This window comes from Sus scrofa, chromosome 12, assembly GCF_054392235.1.
Source record: "Sus scrofa isolate SSC_HxYL_T2T_F1_AM1 chromosome 12, Sscrofa_HxYL_maternal_Yorkshire_Landrace_v2.0, whole genome shotgun sequence".
Taxonomy (NCBI): Eukaryota; Metazoa; Chordata; class Mammalia; order Artiodactyla; family Suidae; genus Sus; species Sus scrofa.
This window is the reverse complement of record NC_139394.1, coordinates 19,852,267-19,872,264: the sequence shown is the minus strand read 5'-3', so window position 1 is coordinate 19,872,264 and position 19,998 is coordinate 19,852,267. Positions and strand designations below refer to the sequence as shown.

At 49.2% G+C, this 19,998-nt stretch overlaps 1 long non-coding RNA gene across 1 annotated transcript in view; it reads right to left on the bottom strand.

The window, feature by feature from the left end:
* Positions 1-9,259: 9,259 nt before the first annotated feature.
* The window catches only part of LOC106505424 (uncharacterized), a 58,817-nt gene continuing 48,078 nt past the window's right edge, over positions 9,260-19,998 (bottom strand). Inside the window, exon 5 of the long non-coding RNA XR_014821123.1 lies at positions 9,260-9,396. This is a non-coding gene — a long non-coding RNA (uncharacterized LOC106505424). The remainder of the gene's footprint in view (positions 9,397-19,998) is intronic.

The following is a 19,998-nucleotide window of genomic DNA, read 5'->3' as shown; positions in this document are numbered from 1 at the left end:
TTCACCTCGCCCAGTCCTCGGGGCAGAGGCCTCTTCTGCAGCCCAGGAACAGGCTGGGGAGGACCTGGTTGGAAGGACCCTAGGTCTTGCTGGGAGATCTTCTCCATTCCACCCGATTTCTGCCCTTTTATCTCCAATGACCTTGCTCTCTGCATTTTTGGACACCTGGGAGAGTGAGGTGTCTGGATTTTAGGGGCATATGTATGCAGGGGGGCTCCCTGATCCCTAGCAGAGAGGCCTCCACGGTGCCTGCTCCTTGGCTCTGCCAAATACTCTCCCTTTCTCTGTCTCTCTTTTTTTTTTTTTTTTTTTTTTTTTTCTGTTTGGTCACCCTGAGGCATATGGAGTTTCTGGGCCAGGGATCAGATCTAAGCTGCAGTTGCCACAGGTGCGACCTAAGCTGCAGCTGTGGCAACGCTGGATCTTTAATCCACAGTGCTGGGCCCAGGCACGGAACCTGCCTCCCAGCGCTCCAGAGATGCCTCCAATTGCCTTGCGCCCCAGAGGGAACTTCCCTTCCTATTTCATTAGAATTGTCTTCTACTTCCCTTTTCCCCTAGATCCTGCTCCAGCCCTAGGCAGGGGCCGTGGTCCACAGGACACCTGTGCATGGCCCAGATCTTCCCCACATCCTTGTGTCTTGACCAGCTAGGGATGGAAGAAGAAGGTGCTGGCAGCAAATGAGAGTGAGACGGAGAAACCAATTGCTCTGAAGTGGTGGTGGGGAGAGGGAAGCCTGGGACATTCTGCTACATTTTGGCTGGGTGGGGGGTCTGGAGCTCGGGAATAATCCTCCTGTCTTGTCCCATCAAAAGGATGGAGAGCTGGAATGGAGGGGATCACCCCAGGGATTCCATGTTGAACTTTGGGCCAGTTGGCTTGGGGTGCAGGTGCGGATGGGATAAGGGTTGGGGGTACGTTATAGTTTCCTTACCTCAGCTTCTTTCTTAGGGTGAACTTCCTTTCTTTCTTCTCTTCCTCCCTCCATCCTTCCTTCTTTCCTTCCTTCTTTTGAGATCCCTGTGTCATATGGAAGTTCCCAGACCAAGGATTGAATCTGAGCCACAGCTGCGACTTAAACCACAGCTGCAGCAATGCCAGATCCTTAACCCACTGTGCTAGGCTGGAGAGCGAAACCTCGCTGCCACAGAGACAACACCAGGTCCTTAACCTGCTGGGCCACAGTGGGAACTCCAAAGAGAATTCCTTTGAGACTCTGAGATGGATGTTGATGGAGAGGCTCCCTGAGGGCAGAGGGTCTCTAAGGGCCAGGAGTGGTGGGCTGACTGCCTACGAGGTAGGTGAAGTTGAAGGGTACCTGTCGGTTCAGAGTTGGGGCACCCTTCTCAGCTGCACCCTCCATCTCCCAGCAACCTCTTCTTCTTGCATCGGTCAGATGGTAAAATCCAGATGGAAGGCCCTTGACCTGGGGGCTCTTCACTCCCCCAGTGTCCCTATGGGGGTACAAATGGCGGTGGTCCCTCACCTTCCCATGCCCCCTCCAGTCCTCTCATGTTGCCTGTGCTCAAGGAAGAGGAGGAGTAACAAACAGGGAGGAAAGAAGTCCCTAAGGGACGTGCCCCAGGACACAGCTATTTAGCGGTGTGTCCAGATCCTTCCTCTCAGGCCAGCTCTTTGGACGCCCTGGGCAGACAACAGGAGATAGGGGACAGGGAGCAAGTCCAGGACCTCGGAGCTCTGACCTCCCCCTCTTCCCCTCCCGCCCTTCCTTGATTAGATTAGAAACCAGCTTTCCGTTTGTTCCCTGACTCCCCTTCCTGAGGGGCGGGGGCTTTATCTCCAAAGCCCAGCAGAGCGCTGGCCTCAAATCTGGCCAGAAGTCCCCACCCTCTTTTCACACTGACCATATGTCATGCCAAGTCTTTCTGGAGATGGTCCCCTCCACTGAAGGCCTCGGAGGGCACAGGTCAGCCTGTTCTCCAACACAGGCCTTTTCTGAATGGAGGCCAGTGCGAGGGGAGGGAGCCAGGGCAGTAAGGATGGCCCAGGCTAGCACTGAGCTGTAAGGGACGGGCAGTCCGTAGCCACATCATTTCCAAGGCCACCTGCAGGACCACGGCTGGGGAGTTTGTGGGTGGGTGTCATGGAACCGCCTCCCCTGGCTAAGACACAGGAGGGTGTTTGTCCTTCCTGCTTTCCTTTAAAAACAATTTTTTTTCTGTTTCTCCCTCCCCCTCTCAATTACAAAAGTTAACAGGTCTCTGTTGCAAAAGAAATTTAGAAACTTAGAAAATGGAGAGACTCATAGTCAAAACTTCAGAGCTAGCTAAACATTGTCGACAGATTTTATATATATCATCTTCCAGACATTTTTTTTCTCTGCATACGTACAAAAGATATATAAATATATAGCACATATGGGATCATCCAAGACCTATTGTCGTGCAGTTTTCTTTTCTCATTTGTGTCTTGGGCATAATTCAGTGTCAGGACACATGGATTTTTCTTATCCCCTTTGGTGACTGCACGAGATTCCACTGTATGAATGGACCCTCATTTATTAATTAAATCCACAGCATGTCCCCAGCAATGAACTTCCTTTGTACACTTGGAGGAGATTTCCTGTAAGATGATTCCTAGAAGTGTAACTTTTGTGTCAAAGGGTACACTTATTTCAAATTTTTCTAGATAGTGACCAAATGTGTGTGTTGGGAATGGGGAGTTTTTTTTTTTTTTAAGTTTTTAGGGCCACACCCAAGGCATATGGAGGTTCCCAGGCTAGGGATCGAATCGGAGCTGTAGCCGCCGGCCTACGCTACAGGCACAGCAACGTGGGATCTGAGCCTCATCCACAGTCACGGCAACGCCGGATCCTTAACCCACTGAGCAAGGCCAGGGATCAAACTCACAACCTCATGCACTAGTTGGATTCGTTTTCCACTGCGCCACAATGGGAACTCCTGGGGATGGGGAATTTAATCCAGGCTTCTCATTCTCCATCCTCAGATTTCAAGACTGCTTCAAGCTGAAGGATATGTGTGTGTGTGTGTGTGTGTGTGTGTGTGTGTGTGTGTGTGTGTGTGTGTGTGTGTTGGGGGTGCTGGGTAGACATTACAATGCTCTTGCTTTATGGGAGTAAGAATAAAATCACCAATGACTTGGTAGAGGGTTTGCAGACATGGGGAATGAGCTTGGGCTGACTTGCCGAGCCTGAGGATCGAGCTCCCCCCGCCCCCACCCTGGGGGCTGCCTGGCTGGTGGTGGAGGTGGGCAGATGGTGAGGACTCCCTAAACACCCAGCTTCTCACAGACGGCAGGCAGAGTGGGTGCAACAGCTCCTGAAATAAATCCCTAGGACTTGGCTCAGGGAGGGAGGCTGAGATTAGGAGTGCCAGCTCTGAAGGGAACATGGAGAACAGCTCTGAGCCTGAAGGAGGGCAGCCGGGGCCACGGAGCTCCCCCACTCCCCTGGTGGGGACCCCCACCAGCCACTGTAGCTCATGGAAGCAAAAGCATAAATTATCAGATCCCTTGGCCACGCTGGGCAACTCGGGACTCCATCTCCATTTAGTTCATTCAGCTCCCGGGGCTAATCCCCAGTCTAGGGCACCCCCTCCCCAATGGAGTGGGGTGGTGGGGAGCCAGGGAGGCAGGAGGGCTTATCTCTTTAGCACCTCCCATCCCCTCCCCGTTAAATCTGGCAAAAAGATTGGTGGAGGAGGGTGGGGGCGACGACTGGCTTTTAAAGATTGCTGAAAGTGAGGCTTTGTGCTTTTGATTGTGTTTGTTTTTATAAGATCATGCATGGCTTTCCATTCCAGATGCTGACTCTTACCCCTCGGGAGAGAGAAGGCAGAAGTGCTTGCTCATTCCCTGGGACTCTCCCAGGCTGATGGTGGAGGAACCAAGCCACCCGTCTGACCAGGCAGCACCTCAGAAAGGAACCCACGAAGCACGACTTGGCTCTGCCATCAACTTCTCTGACCTTGACCAAGCCATTCCTTAGCCCCTGGCCTCTGTTTACCCATCTGTAAAGTCATGGGGGCGAGTGAACAAGATCAGGTCTTTTCTGGTTCACTTCCTGTGGTCCTCAGTGTGTGGCAGGCTGGAGAACTCCTTAAAGATCTTTCTCCCTTCATCTTATCATTCTCTGAAATTACCTTGATTTGTTTTTAAGTTTGGTCACTATCTGCCTTCATCTCTGGGTTTGCCAGGACAGCGCTCGTCCATTTGTGCCCCCCAGGACAGTAGCGGGCACACAGGAGGTAATCATCTCTTATCTATGGACTGTGGGGTGTCCTCTCCAGGACTGGAGGGTTGGAGTGTCACCTCAGTGAAGAAGTGGTTTTAGTCTATCAATGCTGACAGCACTGTAAAAGGACTATCAAATAAAGTTGGGGAGTTTATCTGGGAAGGCTTCCTGGAGGAGGTGAGGAAAAGAAGCAGATTTGGAACCAGAATTCAGTATTCTGATTAACTAGAGACTTGGAGGACCATGGGCTTGAAAGTACTTTCATGGCCCTCCTTACTGCTCAGGAAGAAAGACCTGACTGAGTCTGAGGTTTAATAGGCACAGTTTCGTTCCTCCCTTCCTAGTAATTAGTTGCGTGGCCTGGGATGCTCCCTAGAGTCTGTTCTCCCCTCCCCCAGCTCCGCCCAAGATCACCCCAGGATAGCCAGACTGAATCTAGATTGCCATTCCCTGCCTCCTACCCCAGAGGAGTTGAGGGTAGGGCAGGTGTTGGGGAAGGGACCCACATATTGTGCTGTCCGGTATGGCAGCCACTGAGACAGGCTGTAAGGGGCTGTGACATACACAATACGTTTTGAAGCCTTAGTGTGAAAAAAGAATGTAAACATCACATGAATACTTTTTTTTATATAGATGTGTTGATTTTTTTTTTTTTTTCTTTTTAGGGCTGTACCCATGGCATATGGAAACTCCCAAGATGGGGTTGAATCAGAGCTACAACTGCTGTCCTACACCACAGCCAAAGCAACACTGGATCCTTAACCCATTGAGCGAGGCCAAGAGCGAACCTGAGTCCTCATGGATACTAATCAGGTTCGTTTCCCCTGAACCACAATGGTGAAACTCCTGAACTTTTTGTTATATTGAGTTAAATAAAATGCTTCATTAAAATTAGTTTCATCTGGAGTTCCTGTCATGGTGCAGTGGTTAACGAATCCGACTAGGAATCATGAGGTTGTGGGTTTGATCCCTGGCCTTACTCAGTGGGTTAAGGATCCAGTGTTGCCGTGAGCTATGTTGTGGGTCGAAGACGCAGCTCGGATACCGCGTTGCTGTGGCTCTGGCGTGGGCCGGTGGCTACAACTCTGATTGGACCCCTAGCCTGGGAACCTCCATATGCTGCAGGAGCGGCCCTAGAAAAGGCAAAAAGACAAAAAAAAGAAAAAAAGGAAAAAAATTAGTTTCAATCCCGGGCCTTGCTCAGTGGGTCAGCAATCTGGCGTTGCTATGAGCTGTGGCGTAGGTCACAGATGTGGCTTGGATCCCCTGCTGCTGTGGCATAGGCTGGCAGCTGTAGCTCGATTGGACCCCTAGCCTGGGAACTTCCATATGCCGTGGTGTGGCCCTAAAAGGAAAAAAAAAAAGAAAAAATAAGAGAAAAAGGACCAAACCATGAGGAGGATAGATTACAGGAAGACCTTCTTGACAGGGAGAACTGAACAGCCTGAAAGGTCTGCTCATCTCCTTCCTGGAAAGCTGTCAGGATAGGTCAAGACTTTCCATATCTCCAATTATCTTAAAACGCTTTATTGAACTATGATTCTCATGGATCCAAACCTGATTACTTTGCAGGTGATTTTTATAGCTTTGTTCAGGGTGTTTTCATTCTATAAACATCTTTAATTGTCTAGTTGACAGATGAGCCCAGATACCTGGAATGGACGAAAAATTCCTGACCTGATTTAGTTTCTGACCTTTCATCATACTGCTGAGATAGTAGCCACAGTGTTGATAGACTGATATTTCATCATCTTGCCTTCCCCTGCTGCCTTCCTCTGCCCAACCCTCTCCCAATCCCCGAAAGGGGCTGGAGCAGAGAGAGGCCTCAAGCAGGAGATACTGAAGGGGAAGATGCCAGCTGGGGGGTCTGGATAACTGACAAACTGAATTATCTGCTCTTTCACTGGCATGTACATAAACAGGTGGCCTATATGCAGACAGGATGTACTGGGATGAGCCGGATCATGTTAACACTCTAGGTGTGAGTGTCTGTGTAAGTGGGGAAGGGCAGTTCTACAATAAAATCCCCCACCCTCTTGTCTCCCACCCACAGCATTGATTCAATCGATCATTCATTCTTTCAATCACCCGCATACAGTGTCATAGGATTTAGCATTTTTTTTTTTCTATTTCTTTGGGCCGCTCCAGCGGCATATGGAGGTTCCCGGGCTAGGGGTCGAATCGGAGCTGTAGCCACCGGCCTACGCCAGAGCCACAGCAACGCGGGATCCGAGCCGCGTCTGCAACCTACACCACAGCTCACGGCAACGCCGGATCGTTAACCCACTGAGCAAGGGCAGGGACCGAACCCGCAACCTCATGGTTCCTAGTCGGATTCATTAACCACTGTGCCACAACGGGAACTCCCGATTTAGCATTATTTTGCACTGACACACCGTCCTAGCTCAGGGGCGATCTGTACACAAAGGTGTCCCAGGTCCAGCTTCCTCCGTGCAGAGCCTGAGACAAGGATTCAGTGGCATGAGGTTTATGGAGGGCAAACTCTGAGGAGAGGGGGGAGGGAGGGGAGCAGGATGGGGCAGGGGGAGGGTTAAGCAAGGAGTCAAATTAGAGGGCTGGAGTCTGATTTCAGTTTCATCCTGTGGGGAAGCTCTGGATGAAGACTGGGACCACAGAAAGGACCCTCCCACCCGCAACCCCATCAATCAGCTAATTGGCTGCTGTCTGCTCAGGTCTCCAGGGAAGGGGCCACCAGGAGTCACTGGAGTCATTGGAAGCCACACTCACATTCAGTAGAGGGGACCCGGGTGGAGCATCAGGGGCCCCCACTCAGGGTGTAGACTGAGAAGAGAAGGAGCTGATCAGGCATGCCAGAGTCCTCGTTTGGCAATCCAGTCCTCTTTCTACTCTCACTCTCAGCCTCATCCTCAGCCTCAGCCCTTATCTGCCCTGGTCCCGCCTGGTTTCTTCCTCAATCTGTTTCTTAGTCCCTCCCCACCTCCCCCCACCATCCCCATCCTTGGTTCCTGCCCCTGATTGACTGTCTCTCTTCTGGAGGTTTATCTGAAACTCAGGATGAAACACTGAATTTCTTTCTTTCTTTTTTTTCTTTTTTTGTCTTTTTGCCATTTCTACGGCTGTTCCCATGGCATATGGAGGTTCCCAGGTTAGGGGTCTAATCGGAGCTGTAGCTGCCGGCCTACACCACAGCCACAGCAACTCGGGATCTGAGCCTCGTCTGCAACCTACACCATAGCTCACGGCAACACCAGATCCTTAATCTGCTGATCGAGGCCAGCAATTGAACCCGCGTCCTCATCGATGATAGGTTCGTTAACCACTGAGCCATGACCGGAACTCCCCCCAACCCCTTCTCTTATGCGCTCACTTTACTGGGTATATCCATTGGGTATGTCCTCTTGTGGAGCAAGGACAGTTCAGGAGAAATTCATTCTCGAGGTTTGACTCCCACTTAAACAGCACAGGATACATTCTCTGGAAGGGAAGGGTGGGAATCCAGGCTGGCTTCCTTAGAAACTTCAGAACTGAAAAGATATTTCTTTTCCTTGTCCCCTCCCAAATTCAAACAGGTACTGGGAGAAGGGAAGAGATGATTGTTTCCGGCCAAAGGCTGGGTGTATGTGTGTGTCTGTGTGTGGATGGACTGATCTCTGAAACTTCCTTTTCTCTGGCACAGCCCTTTTTGTACAGATGCCAGAATTCTGGTTCAAAAAGCAAGGGAGAGAAAAAGTCTTCTCTGAGAGCATTTGATTGCTCTTTCATACCTCAGCTAGCACAGGGGGATCCAGTGTCAAGGCCTCCTCATCCTCCTGTAACTAGCATGTGGATTTCCGGTGGTATGTCTCACACACACACACACACACACACACACACACACATTGAAACCAGGACTGCTGGCTCCAGGGACGGGAGTAAGGAAGGAGCCGTGGACAGGAGTGGGTGGCCTCATACTTCTCCTTCTGGGAGGTGACACTTCCACTACACCTCCACAGGTTTCACCTGAACCTCACCCTAGCCTTGTCCCTGAGTGTTTTCAGGGTGGGCAGAAGGGACGAGAGTTGAGCTGGCTGACTGCCAACAAGGAAAACATTCTTCTTCTTTTTTTTTTTTTTTTGTTGGAGACCGGGGATGAAACCTGCACCACAGCAGAGACCCAAGCCGCAGCAGGGACAACACCAGGTCCTTAACCTACTGTGCCACCTGGGAACTCCAAGGAAAGCATTCTCTTTTTTTTTTTTTCTTTGTATGGCTGTACCTGCAGCATGTAGAAGTTCCCAGGCTAGGGGTCAAACCACAGCCACAGCCAAACCAGACCCAAGCCGTATCTATGACCTATGCCACAACTTGCCAGATCCTTAACACCAGACTGACTCCAGGGATCGAACCAGGATCCATCAGGGACACTATGTCAGGTTTTTAACCTGGTGAGCCACAATAGGAACTCCAAGGAAAGCATTCCTTTTTTTTTTTTTTTTTAAACAAGTACATTTCTTGATGAATTTTATTCTTTTTTCTTTTTTTTTTTTTTGCTTTTTAGGGTCACAGCCTCGGCACGCGGAGTTTCCCAGGCTAGGGGTCCAATCGGAGCTATGGCTGCCGGCCTATATGACAGCAACTCGGGATCCTTAATCCAGTCAGTGAGGCCAGGGATCAAATCTGCAACCTCATGGTTCCCAGTCAGACTCGTTTCCACTTCGCCATGATGGGAACTCCAAGCAAAGCCTTTTAACAGACCCTTTAACTGTCAGCAAATCAATCCTTCTAAGCACCACACCTGGAGGGAACTCAGCCTAAAGAACAGCAGTGAGGATAGGGCCTAGATGGCTGGGTGAACTTCAGTGATGATTGATAGAAGCGCCCTGGAGAAGTTTAGGGGATCACCCATCCTTCCTCATGTATTGGCTGAAGGTGGCCAGTGGGGCCAGGATAAAGTGTGGGTCTGCTTTGGGGAAAGTGACCCTGGCAGCAGAAAGCATTTGGCGTCTCTGAATCAGAGGGAAGGACTGCCTGACCGGACGAGTCACCCCCATTAGGCTAGGGCTGTAATTGCTGTAATTCGTTGATGAATGCAATTTGCAGCTGGCTTCTTTCCCTGTGACAGGCCTCAATTAGAGCTGCCACAGGGAGCTGAAGTGGGAGGGGGAGCTGGGATGTTGCTTCCAACTCCTTCTCCTGGTCCCCTCTTGGCTCACTGCTCCACCCTGAAACAAGAGGGGATCCTTTAGGCTGAGTCATTGTCCTCCCCAAACCCCACACTTACCCCCAGAGATATAATTTCAGAGTAAGTGGTACTGGATGGAGAGAGAGAAAAATATAAAAGGAAGGATGCCTTCCTGCAGGCTGGACTGGAATTCTATGGATTTTTAGATTTTTAAAATTTTTATTTCTAAATTTTTAAGAAATTTTATTTATTTATTTTTTTTGGTATTTTCTAGGGCTGCACTTGTGGCATATGGAGGTTTGGGCTAGGGGTCCAGTTGGAGCTGTAGCCGCCAGCCTACGCCACAGCCACAGCAATACCAGATCTGAGCCGCCTCTGCGACCTATACCACAGCTCATGGCAACGCCGGATACTCAACCCACTGAGCGAGGCCAGGGATCAAACCCACAACCCCATGGTTCCGAGTCAGATTCGTTAACCACTGAGCCATGACAGGAGCGCCTAAATTTTTATTTTTTTATGGCTGCACCTGCAGCATATGGAGCTTCCTGGGCCAGGGGTTGAATTGGTACTACAGCTGCAGCCTATGCCACAGCTTGTAGCAACTCCAGATCCTTAACCCACTGAGCAAGGCCAGGGATTGAACCTGAATCTTGAGACAATGTCAGGTTCTTAACCTGGTGAGTCACAACAGGAACTCCTGGAGTGCTATGGATTTTAAAACTCAATGTTAATTTAGTATTTTCTCATTTATTTTAGAGCTTCTAAAAGTCTTAAAAAGGAGTTCCCTGGTGGAGCATTGGGTTAAGGATCTGGTGTTGTCACTGCTGTGGCTCAGGTTGCTCCTGTGGCATCATGGGTTTGATCCCTGGCCACTTCTGCATGCCTCAGGCACAGCCGAAGAAGAAGAAGAAAAAGAAGAAGAAAGAAGAAGGAGAAGGAGAAGGAGAAGGAGAAGGAGAAGGAGAAGAAGAAGAAGAAGAAGAAGAAAGAAGAAGAAAGAAGAAAGAAGAAAAATAAGAAGAAACAAGATGAAAGTCCTAAAGGCAGGAAGATTTTTGAGCCAAAATATCTATTTTTTTTTTTTTTTTTTTGTCCTTTTTGCTATTTCTTGGGCCGCTCCTGCGGCATATGGAGGTTCCCAGGCTAGGGGTCGAATCGGAGCTATAGCTGCCGGCCTACGCCATAGCCACAGCAACGCGGGATCCGAGCCGCGTCTGCAACCTACACCACAGCTCACAGCAACGCCGGATCGTTAACCCACTGAGCAAGGGCAGGGACCGAACCCGCAACCTCATGGTTCCTAGTCGGATTCGTTAACCACTGCGCCACCACGGGAACTCCCAAAATATCTATTTCTATCTTCTAATCCCCTCTGCATCTCATCAGACAAAGTGAAAAAAATGCAAGGCAGAATGATAGAAAGGAGTGAGAGAAAAAAATCAACTTCCAATAGACGTAAAATTTTAATTTCAAAATTTTCTGTGGAGACACTAGGGATCAATTATTCCAGGGGTTTTCGAAGTTTAGAGGAGTTCCCATTGTGGCTCAGTGGGTTAAGAACCCAACACAGTGTCTGTGAGGACGTGGGTTCAATCCTTGCCTCCCTCAGTGGGTTAAGGATCTAGCGTTGCTTCATGCTGTGGCGTAGCTTGCAGATGCTGCTCGGATTCAGTGTTGCCATGGCTGTGGCATAGGCCTCAGCTGCTGCTCAGATTGGCGTCCTGGTCCAGGAATTTCCATATGCCATGCGTGTGACCATAAAAAGAAAAAAAAAAAAAGGAATATTTCTTCAAATGAAATCTAGGAAGTTCCCATGTGGTTCTGTGAGTTAAGGATCTGGCATTGCCACAGCTGTGGTTCGGCTTCAATCCCTGGCCCAGGAACTTCCACAGACCTCCAGTGCGGCCAAAAATAAAAAAGTTAAACAACAACAACAACATGAAATCCAACAGAAAATTTCAAAGTGCAAAAAAGTCACAACTTATCCAGTTAAAGTAGAAGTGGGAACTCTGAGCCTCCTGAATTGTCCTCCTCCCTGAGTCCTGCCTCCCCTACGTCCTGCCTCCGTGGCCTCCCTATGGTATCTGTAAGGTTTAATTAGGGTGACCAAGTTCCCGTCGTGGCTCAGATTAATGAACCCAATTAGCATCCATGAGGATGCAGGTTTGATCCCTGGCCTCGCTCAGTGCATTAAGGATCTGGCATTGCTGTGGCTCTGGCATAGGCCGGCGGCTACAGCTCGGATTGGACCCCTAACATGAGAGCCTACATATGCTGCAGGTGCGGCCCTAAAAAGACCCCCCCAGAAAAAAATTTAAAAAAGGAGTTCCCATCGTGATGCAGGGGAAATGAATCCGACTAGGAACCCTGAGGTTTCGGGTTCGATCCCTGGCCTCGCTCAGTGGTTTAAGGATCCGGCATTGCTGTGAGTTGTGATATAGGTTTCGGACACGGCTCGGATCTGGCATTGCTATGGCTGTGGCGTAGGCCGGCGGCTACAGACCTGGGAACCTCCACATGCTGTGGGTGTGGCCCTAAAAAAAGACCAAAAAAAAAAAAAAATTAGGGTGACCAACTCATCCCGGATCTGTCCTGTTTTAGCATCAAAAGTCCAGAATCCCAAGAAATATCCCTACCTGGGGCAGACTGAGATAGCGGTTACTCAATATTCAGTGGAGCACAGTTAGAAAACAGCATTACAACTCCTTTGATATAATAATGAAGATCCTGATGCCAAGAGAGGTGACAAATGTTTAAGTCCCATGGTTAGATGCCCTGTTCCCAGGCATAGCCTGTATACTGGGGTATAAATCTTGCCCCTGTTCCCCGTATCCCTGTGAGAGGTAAAACTGTCCATCTCCAAATTTTTCTTCTACTTCAAGACCCTTTGTTATAAGTCCTTCCCTGATTTCCTCCAGAGTTATGTCTTCTCTTCTAATTCTTCTTTAGAACATTTATAAAGTAGAGTATTTTTTGTTTGTTTGTTTGTTTGTTTTTTTGGTTTTTAGGGCTGAACCCTTGGCACATGGAGGCTCCCAGGTTAGGGGTTGAATCGGAGCTATAGCTGCTGGCCTGTGCCACAGCCACAGTAACGTGGGATCTGAGCTGAGTCTGCAACCTACACGGCAGCTCACAGCACACACAGTGGGATTCTTAACCCACTGAGCGGGGCCAGGGGTCCAACATGCATCCTCAAGGATACTAGTTGGATTTGTTTCCAATGCACCACAACGGGAACTCCCAAAGTAGAGTCATATTTTTTTATCTTAGGTCTTTCTCCCCATTTTAGTTGAAAGATTCTTGGTCATATGTCTCATTTATTTTTGTATCCCTCAGCACCTAGTGTCTGGCATTCAGAAGATGTTTTTAGATAGATGGACAGTGGATATATGGGTGGTCAGATAGATGAACTTGGAGGCTAGATGGATAGTTGGATGGACAGAAGAATTGGAAGATGAATGAATGGAATGGATGAGTGGATAGAAAATGGACAGATAGAAGGCTGGGTGCCATGTTGAAGCCCTTGGGATGGAACAACTGGGCACTTTCCAGGCAAGTTCTTCTTGTATAAATTTCCCTAATATGATCATTTTTGCTTGAATTTGATTTTTTGATTATCTAAAAAACCCATATGCAGGTGCAAGAACTGAAGCAGCTTCCCCACCCAATTAGAAGTCACTTACATTGTTCATTTTTGGATTATTTGTGCCATTGCTTTCCTCTAGGGAGAGTTATGATTTAACTACACACATATGATATTTGCTGAAAATACCTCAAATAGGCAGCTGATGGCAGTGATGAATACTGCCCGAAAATAAACCAGTTTAAAAATACCAGAAAAGGGAGAGTGTAGGAGGCAGGGAGAGAAGGAGAGCAGTTGGGGAATATAGCGAGCAAGATGATCAGGACTCAAGGACTGGAAAGGCTGGAAGCTGATAGGAGGAATGTGATGTGTGGTGCACATTAGAAATTGCCCATATTAGGATCAAGAGACGAAAAGGAAGGAAAGTTTTGGAAGAAAGAGAAGAATGATGTTGATCGTGTTCGGAAGCAAGACATTAGACTGAATGATTATCCACGATTCTTGACCTACTCTTTATTCAGTGGCAGTTTATTGAGCATCCAATCTGACCCAGGTGTCAGGCTAAGCGCTTTCACTGACATTATCTCAGCCCATTGTGCCTGGGGGCAAGATGGAGTCAACACACTCTCAGATGTGCAAATTCTTCTCAGGGGATCTCCTCCACACCTGTGTTTTGGCCACAGCAGCTAGGCTGACTCCTTAGTGTTCATCTCTAGCCGCACACCTTACCTCTACCCCATGCCGAATACCTCCCCCTAGATGTCTTTGAGAAACCTCGTATCAGTCAACAAGTAACAAATGCTGGAGAGGGTGTGGAGAAAAGAGACCCCTCCTTAATTGGTACAACCACTATGGAAAACATGAGGGAGTGTCCTCAGAGAGCTAAGTATAGAATTAACCACCATATGATTCAGTGATCCCACTCCTGGGCATATATCCAGACAAAACTTTCATTCAAAAAGATATATGCACCCCTATGTTCATTGCAACACTATTCACAATAGCCAAGATATGGAAACAACCCAAATGCCCATTGACAGATGAATGGATTAAAAAGATGTGGCACAGGAGTTCCTATTGTGGCTCAGGGGAAACAAATCTGACTAGTATCCACGAAGGCACAGGTTCTATCCCTGGCCTTGCTCAGTGGGTTAAGGATCTGGCATTGCTGTGAGCTGCGGTGTAGGTCACAGACACGGCTTGGATCCTGCATTGCTGTGGCTGTGGTGTAGGCCAGAGGCTACAGCTCTGCTTTGACCCCTAGCCTGGGAACCTCCATATGCCACAGGTGTGGTCCTAAAAAGACACACAGGCACACACACACACATACACAGACACACACAAGAAGATGTGGTACATATATACAATGGAATACTATTCAGCCATAAAGGAGCAACATAATGCCATTTGCAGCAGCATGGACGGAACTAGAGATTCTCATGTTAAGTGAAGTAAGTCAGAAAGAAAAAGACAAATACCATATGATAGCACTTCTACAAGGAATCTAAAATGTGGTACAGGGAGTTCCCATTGTGGCTCAGTGGAAATGAATCTGACTAGCATCCACGAGGATGAGGGCTCAATCCCTGGCCTCGCTCAGGGGGTTGGGGATCCAGTGTTGCCCTGAGCTGTGGCGTAGGTGGCAGACGAGGCTTAGATCCTCCATTGCTGTGGCTGTGGTGTAGGCTGGCAGTGGTAGCTTCAATTAGACCCCCCAATCTTTCCTGGTTACTTCCATATGCTGCAGGTGCGGTCCTAAAAAACAAAAAGCAAAGCAGAAACATCATGGTCCTGGTGAGCAGACTTGTGTTTGTTGGGGGGTGGGGGGGGAGGGGGGGAAAGAGGAGGACAGATGGGGAGTTTGGGGTTGGTAGATGCAAACTATTACATTTAGAACAGATAAGAAATGGGGTCTTGGAGTTCCCGTTGTGGCGCAGTGGTTAACGAATCCAACTAGGAACCATGAGGTTGCGGGTTCGGTCCCTGCCCTTGCTCAGTGGGTTAACGATCCGGCGTTGCCATGAGCTGTGGTGTAGGTTGCAGACGCGGCTCGGATCCTGCGTTGCTGTGGCTCTGGCGTAGGCCGGCGGCTACAGCTCTGATTCGACCCCTAGCCTGGGAACCTCCATAGACCGCGGGAGTGGCCCAAAGAAATAGAAAAAAAAAAAAAAAAAAAAAGAAATGGGGTCTTACTATTCGGTACAGGGAACCATGTCCAGTCTCTTGGGTTAGAACATGATGGACGATAGTATGAAAACAAAAAGAATGTATGTGTATGTATGGCTGGGTCATTTTGCTGTACAGCAGAAATTGAAGGAACATTGTAAATCACTTATACTTTAATGAAAATTTTTTTAAAAAGAAAGAGACCTTGTGTTAAACTCAAGAGCCTCCGTGTCGAACTCCTCTGTTTCCAGTCCAAACTTTCTTTGCTCAAGGCACCCTTGTCTCACTCACTAAACACCCAAGTTGGGACCTGGGCATTATCCTCTTCTTCTTGTCCCCCCATCTCCCCAGGCCGGTCCATGTCTAGTAAGTCTACTTCCTAAATACCTCTCAGATCTCTGTCTTTTGTCTTCCACCCCACGGAACTGCCCTAAATTCAGATCCTCACCATTTCTCTGGGCTATGACACTAGCCTTTTTTTTTTTTTTTTGTCTTTCTGTCTTTTCTAGGCCCGCACCCATGGCATGCATGTGGAGGTTCCCAGGCCAGGGGTCTAATCGGAGCTGTAGCCACCGGCCTATACCACAGCCACAGCAATGCCAGATCTGGGCCGAGTCTACGACCTACACCACAGCTCATGGTAACACCGGATCCTTAACCCACTGAGCGAGGTCAGGGTTCGAACCCGCAACTTCATGGTTCCTAATCGGATTCGTTAACCACTGAGCCATGACGGGGACTCTGACACTAGCTTCCTTAGTGGTCTCTACTTTCCCACCTTACACCCTGGGACTCTATTCCCCATTTGGTTGCCAGACTCATTTTTCCAAAATGCAAATCTGATCAGTCACTTCTTCCTCTTAAGCCTTTTGATGAAAGCCCAGCCATCTTTAAAATAACATCCAAACTCCTTAGCATCTGCGACAAAGGCCTTCCTACTTGACCCCTCCTCTGCTTTACCCCTCACTCAGCTGCACCAGATCACGACTGGTGTTGGCAATGTTCCCTCTGTATCAGCCCTAGGCCTTTGCATAGGCTGTTCTTGCTGCCTAGGAATGCCTCTCCTCCCATGGTCACTGATGTAATTCCCTCCCTTCTTGATGACTCAATGTGCTGGGTGTCACCTCCTCCAGGCAGACTCTCTGACTACCTCTTCACTCCTGAGTCCAGGTGAAGCGCCCCTCCTCTGACCTCTTATTGTGTCCAGTGCTCATCTCTTTACCTCTGATTGCACCTTTGCACTCTTGCCTGTTGTCTGTCTCTCTCACTCCAGTGTGAGATTTCCCAGGACAGGTATGCGGTCTTTCACAACTGCATTCCTGTGCCGAGGGTGTTGCTTGGCACATAGTGTGCTCGGTGAATGTTTGTTGAGTGAATATATGACCTCCTGTCAATCTCCATCATGAATGGGTCTCTTGAGGAGGCCATTTCAGGACAGTTTAAGATAGGATTCAGGATATGCTGTAAGAATCAGTACGTTCCTCCCTCTCCCCCTCCCCTATCTCGCTCAGATTTTGCTGACGGCCACACCCTTGGCACAGGCGCAGGCAGCTCAGTCTGCAGAACGTCAGCTGGCAGCAAACAGCCCTTCCCTTCCTCCCTGGCTCTGTCTTCGCTCAGCACAAATTTTTCCTTTTTGGGTGTTCAGAGCTCCGAGAGCAGAGGGCTGGGTGGGAGGGTGGCAGCAGCGGGCTGTCGGCAGGGAGGCAGAAGAGTGGAGTGTGGGAGAGCCAAGGTGTGGGTGGAAGCATGCCATGTGGGTCCTTTTGAGGGAGAAAGAAAATTTAGCTTGGGGCTGTCTGGGGTGGAGCCGCTGGGATGCACTTGTCCTCTTTTACTCTCTGCAAGCTGAGATTGCCCTGTTGATGTTTAGCTTCCTACGTACTGGTGGACTTTCTAAGGGGGGGAGGGGCGGGGGGAGGAGGGAGAGAAACTGCACGACTGGCTCTACACATTCCTTTGCTACCAAACCACTGGACAGAACGGTGGAATTCAGGCTACTGCTGTTTCCTTGCTTTGGAGACCATAAGAAAAGAGGACCTGCACATAACCTCCTTCATTCATTCATTACCTGGGTGAAGCCAGATGCTGCAGGCACAGAGATGAAGGCGGCTCAGTGCTCACCATCTGAGGTGGGAGGTGAGTCTATAAGTAGATACGTTATAACACGGCCCTCTGTGTGGTCTGGGATGGCTGCCAGAGCAAGCACATGGTGGGCTTGGAGGGCCGATCCCTCTCTCCGTGAAAAAGCATCAGCTGAGAAGGTGATACTGGCCCTCCAGGAGACATTCCTGCATAGTCTTGTACTCACCACTCCCTCCAACTTCCCTGCCTCAGAGGAGACTGTTTAATTCCTTATGAGGAGAGTAGCATCATATATGGTAGGAAGAATACTGAATTCAAAGAAGACAACATGGTTTCAGGTCTTGACTCACTCACTCATTCATTCATTCATCAATACCCTTGGAGTTCCTGTTGTGGCGCAGTGGATTAAGAACCCGACGACATAGTGACAAAGGCGATGTGGGTTTGATCCCTGATACAGCATTGCTGCCAGCTGCAGTGTAGGTCACAGATGTGGCTTGGATCTTGGCGTTGCTGTGGCTGTGGCTGTGGCTGGCAGCGGCAGCTTGGATTCAACCTTTTCCTAGGAATTTCTTTTTCTTTTTCTTTTTTTTCTTTTTTTGTCCCTTTTGCCATTTCTTGGGCTGTTCCGGCAGCATATGGAAGTTCCCAGGCTAGGGGTCCAGTCGGAGCTGTAGCCACCAGCCTACGCCAGAGCCACAGCAACGCGAGGATCCGAGCCAAGTCTGCGACCTACACCACAGCTCACGGCAATGCCAGATCCCTAACCCACTGAGCAAGGGCAGGGCTCGAACCCGCAACCTCATGGTTCCTAGTTGGATTCGTTAACCACTGAGCCACGATGGGAACTCCTTTCCTGGGAATTTCTATATGCTGTGGGTGCAGTCCTAAAAAGAAGAAAAAAATATTCAAAGTTCTTAATTAGCTGTGAACTCTTGCAAAGATGACATTAGTTCTCTGAGCATCGGTTTTCTTATTTATGTAATGGGATTCTAGTGACACCCACCTCTTCATCTTTTGGGAGGATTACATGAACTGCTATACGTGACAACGGTTTGTAAACTGTAGAGTGTTTTGCAAATGTAATCTGTTATTTATCCTTATTTAGGCACTCCTTCAGCCTGTTGCACACCCTTAAGGTCTGACAAGCACCTCTTTGAGGCAGGAGCCCTTTTTGTGCGTGCACATAGGGGGTGTTCTATGAGTAACTAGAGGGAGCCTTCGTTAAGTGGCAACCATCTGCCCTGTCTGAAGGGAAGTCCTAGCTTCCCTACCCCGAGCCCTCGCCCCCGGTGCAGGTGGGCACATGTTCTCCCGTCGTTACCTCGGCAGATGGATGCTGGTACACAGAGGAGGCTGGCAGGGTGCATGACTCACCAGCCTTAGTCACCCTGCCCACAGGACTTTTCTTCCTACAGGATGATGCCCCAAAATAAAAACATGGTGAAGAGCAAGGTAATGTTTCGGACTGTATCTCCGAGGGACACCTGAGCCACCATGAAGGAAGCCGAATTCATTATTTTGCACATCCCCCAGCCTCTCACCACTCACATCAGGAGCATCTCAGAGAACCCCATTGCTGAAAGGACCCTGGCCTCATGGTGAGCAGGAGACTGGAATTCACTTCCCCGCCACAGTCATTGTCTCAGCACATCCTGGCCAGACACACCATCAGCACCAGTGGGTGTGCAGTGCTTTATAGTTTGCAAACTGCTTTAATACATTTCTCTCATTAGATTCTCATGAGAACCTTGTGAGGCCGTCACTAGAGAGGCAGAACAGCGTAGAAGTGGAGGGTGTGGCTTCTGGAGCCAAACAGCCTGCACTGGAATTTGTCTCTGTTGCTTCCCAGCTGTGGGACTGAGCAAATCCCTCCACCTCGCTATGCCTCAGTTTCCTCATTTAAAAAATGAGGCTAGGAGTTCCCGTTGTGGCGCAGTGGTTAATGAATCCGACTAGGAACCATGAGGTTGCGGGTTCAATCCCTGGCCTTGCTCAGTGGGTTGGGGATCCAACGTTGCTGTGAGCTGTGGTGTAGGTTGCAGACTTGGCTCGGATCCCGTGTTGCTGTGGCTCTGGTATAGGCTGGAGGCGATGGCTCTGATTCGACCCCTAGCCTGGGAACCTCCACATGCTATGGGAAGCAGCCCTAGAAAAGACAAAAAAAAAAAAAAATGAGGCTAATAATTGTACTTACTCTGTATAGGACGAATGGTTTACTTGGCTTGGAGGTGGGGGTGAAAAGAAAGATAAGTTTGAGATAAGAGACACTGCTAGTGCAGTGGGACAACTTCCTGATAATCAGGGAGGGCCAACCATGAGCTTGGTCGTGTAGTGTCCGTTTTTATAGCCCAGGAGAGAGCAGAGGTCTTAGCATACACCTGCTGAACTGCTGATTGGTTTGGGAAGGAAGGGTCCTATGATACACTTGCTGGTTAGTTGGGGGTGTATAAGGCTCCCATAGGGGCAGGGTAAGGAGTGAGCCACATATTCTTCCTACTAGGGGGCTAGGAAGGAGTAGCCAGGTTGCTCAAGGTGGGGGAGTGGGCATTACATCGAGATGGGTGGGGCAATGAGGAGGGTCTGGTAATTCTTGTCTTGGCCAGAGACTTTGAGTTCTATCTCCTTGAAGGGATCTTGAAGTCCCACATCCCTCCCCCACTTTTTTCCTTGAGGGCCAAGTCTTTGGCCCCTTTGAATACCCTGCTCATGCCTAAATACCTTCCTATTTCCCTCTATGGTGTGTGGGCACCCAGATAAGGGCAAAGGGGTGAGACTGCTATGGTTGCTTGCTGCTGAATGGGG